The sequence below is a fragment of the Marmota marmota genome, unplaced genomic scaffold, assembly GCF_001458135.2.
Source record: "Marmota marmota marmota unplaced genomic scaffold, marMar, whole genome shotgun sequence".
NCBI lineage: Eukaryota > Metazoa > Chordata > Mammalia > Rodentia > Sciuridae > Marmota > Marmota marmota.
In genome coordinates, this window is record NW_026000294.1 from 641610 (window position 1) to 645252 (window position 3643).

Below are 3643 nucleotides of genomic sequence, written 5' to 3' on the forward strand. Positions count from 1 at the left end.
TGTAGCCCCTTGCTGGCTTCATGAGAGGCCAAACTTGAATCCTTGAAATGAAGTCCATGAACACAGATTGCCTGCCTTTGTTGTTGTTGTTGTTGTTATTGGGGTTGGAAACAGGGACCTCATGCATGCCAGGCAAACACTATCATTGAAGTACATCCCCAGTCCCATATGTCTTAAGGCTGTGGTTTGGTGGGCTGGAATTCTGCAAGATATTGTATGACGCATTTTTGTTTGGGGCTTCCAAGGGTTTGTGAGCATCAGATTCAATCTGTCTGGGCCCTGCATGAAACTGAGGGAAGATCAAAACTTCCAGCTTCACTTGCTTTTAGTTGACTTTAAAAATCAATACTTTTGGAGATCACATAGCTGAGCAATACATTATTAGTCTCTCACTATCTTCGCTGTAGGTAACAATCTGACATGTGGATCATGTTGATGACAGTCTCCTAGTTTACTTTTCAGGGTTCTAAAGGCTGCTTTTGTTGAAACTACTGATTCTTCACTTGTGTATGGGTGTCCAGTGGATGACTTTTTGGCTTCAGAAGGTGTTTTCTCTCCTCATACTTTATACTCATGAATAATGTGTTTCTGTTTTACCAAAATTTTTACTTCAGTGATTGGCATACTGTACAGTGGGCAAAATGGGCCTGGTAGGGTAACATACACCTGTGTGGTCAGAAAAACATGCTCATGAATCAGGTTTAGGGGCTGAATAAAGCCATCATTGCTTCAATGAAAACCAGAGGGCGAAACAGAAAATGATTTAACCGAAAAAGTTTATTTTAAGAAGACACAAACAGCTCTAGCTATATAAAGAATACAGTTCAATTGCTGGTAGCAAGCCAGTAAGGAATGCTTTTTAAAAAAAGAAAAGAAAACGAAAGACAAGAAAAACCCTTTGTATATCACCCCACAGAGGGCTCCCTTCCATTTTGTGTTGGAATCTTACCAAGACTGGGATTGTGGTCTGAGTTTCTGCTTCTTCTTGAAATTCTGATCCATGGACACATTCTTGTCACTGGGGGAATTACCTTACCTCTTCCTTCCAGTTTAGGATACTGATCTGTAAATTCCTGTCTCCCTTGTTTGTCTTAAGTGTATTTCTGGCACTTAGTAAGCACTGAATGTAAGTGCTAACTTAACAAAATTCTGCCGCCTGGCTCTGTACAGTGGTACTGGCCAATCCTCAGTCCTCACTTTGCTTTTGGCGGGGGACTCCTTTTAGGTCCAAGGCACAAACCTGGTTTCCCTTTCTAATTCTGGAAATCCTGAACAGAACACAGAAAGGGACTGTCATGGGTGCTTTAAAATAGGGAAATCCTGAAAGTTACTTGTGTCTCTAATTTTTAAAAAATTTAGGTTTCAGTAAGTGGATAGATCCCTGGGCTCAAGTAACAGAAATCAAACTAAAGGCTCTAAGAAGCAAATTTATTGAGTTAGGAAAGGCTGCAACCTGAGGGCTATTTCCGAATGACTGAGTCCACATTGAATTTAAATCCTGGCTTTCTGTGCACTGGCCTGTCCAGAAGTGTCACAGAGGAGTTTCTTCAAATGGCTCCCTGAGGAGGAGCCGATGAAAACCAATGGAAAGGTCTAAAAAGACAAGATAGGGGAGATACCTCAGGAGCCCCACCATCCTGTTCTCCTTAATCAGTCCCAGCAGAACTGGCCCTGGACCAGAAGACCAATGAGGGAGCTAGGTGGTACGCACGTGTGATTCATTAGTGAAAGTGGCCCTCACAGTCCAGGTGGAGAAACCACACTCACATACACAGGCACATACCTTCTCGTCCACTCCTATGTCCCAATGTTTCTACAAGTGAATGTGAAAATGTGAATCTGAGCTTCAGACCCCCAAATAGTATGAGGTGTGGAGATGGAAGCAAGGTGGAGAAATGTGAAGGAATTTTGAGAATCATTTTAGGGGTTCACAAAACAGGAGGTGGTGGGCTAAATATCTGCTGGTTATAGCATTGCATGGAGCATCCCAAGGAGCTCATCCCAGGATCTGGGGGCCCAGGACACAGAAAAACTGGGCACAGAATACCTTCTGCACCTCATTGGCTTTCTTGTCAGAGCTGAGTGCTCTGTCTAGTACTAGGTCCAAATCATTTTTAGGAAATAAACACATGGAAATTCTGAGTTTTAAAACCCGCCTTTAGAACCAGGAAAATTGGTGATTTCTCTAGGAAATCATAGACTGGATTAGAATTTATGGCCTGAACAACCAGACTTTCCAATGATAGTCCTAAACTTGTGATGGTAGTATGGGGCAGGAGAGAGTAGCCCAAGGTGTGGGGAGCAATGACAAGATTAAAGAAATAAGAAAACTCGGAAATTCATTCTTTCCTACTACCTTACTTCCAACCTGGTGAGGCAGAGGAACACTTAAAAGCAAGGAACAAGGACAGATCCAGAAAAGAACGAGTGTTTCTACACTGAGGTAGTCAGTAACGAGAGCTAGTTAATGAGGGACATCCAATGTAATGGTTGGCACATGCAGCCCCTCTCTCCCTGCCCATGTGCAGTCAGACTGATCTGATGATGCAGGAAATATGAGGGCAGTGAGCCACATCATCTGATACACAACCCACTTACCACGTGGGACAGGTCACAGAAATACCTGTTCCAGATAGTGATGATGATGACAAGCAGGCCAAGTTCAGCCTGAGGTTTTGTATGGTCTGTAAGCTAAGACTTGTTTTTACATTTTCCAAGGGCTGTAAAACAAATGAAGGAACAAACAGTAACAGCAAAGAAAAATGTGTTAGAGACTGTATGTGGTCCAGAAGGCTTACAACAGTTACTGTCTGGCCCTTTGCAGAGGAAGATTGTCAGTCCCTGGTCTAGATGATGGTGGAAATCCTACCAATCTCTGGTAAGAAGCCTCTGAGGTCCCTGAAAAGGGAAACCAGAGGAAGTCCAGAAGAAACAGGGGGATGATAACAATAACTGGAAATACCATTCAATATGATTGGCACAACCCTCAAAGTCCACTGCCTCCAAGTCCAAGGAATAGTAAGGTATGCATGAACTAAGGAAGGAAGTCCAAGGATAGCCAAAGAGAGAGCCACATTTAGGAACATTAGGCAAAGAATATTCTGAAAAAGACACTCCATGCAGAGCTCAGTACTGATTAGGGAATTCTATTATTTTTCAATAAGAAAAAGATGAGGTTTGAGCCCAGGGATTGTCAAAATATCAAGCCAAGTGAAGTTTCTAGAACACAGCTGAGTAATGCACGAACATCTAACAATCTGAAAATTTCTCATAAAGATTAAGGGAAGGCTAAAGTAGATTCTAGGAAAGCTAATATTGGTTTGCCCTACTTAAATAAACACCAAATACAAAAGTTCATACTAAAAAAATAGAGACATTAAGGGACAAGAGGAGTCTTGGTTTTTCAAAAGAAATCCCCAGAAGATTCCCTTATATAGGAAGCCTCCCTACTAAAAATGAAATTTGATCTATAAAAACCCATTTCACACAATTTTTAGGTACAACATCCATTATACAAAGTAGGGCACAGATACTGAATATGGAGGGAACAAAAGTTTCTAAGCTAAAAATCAGATTTATCTTTGGATTCATGAACTAAAGAACTCTTGAGCATTTTTTCTTAAAGCATATATATATATATATA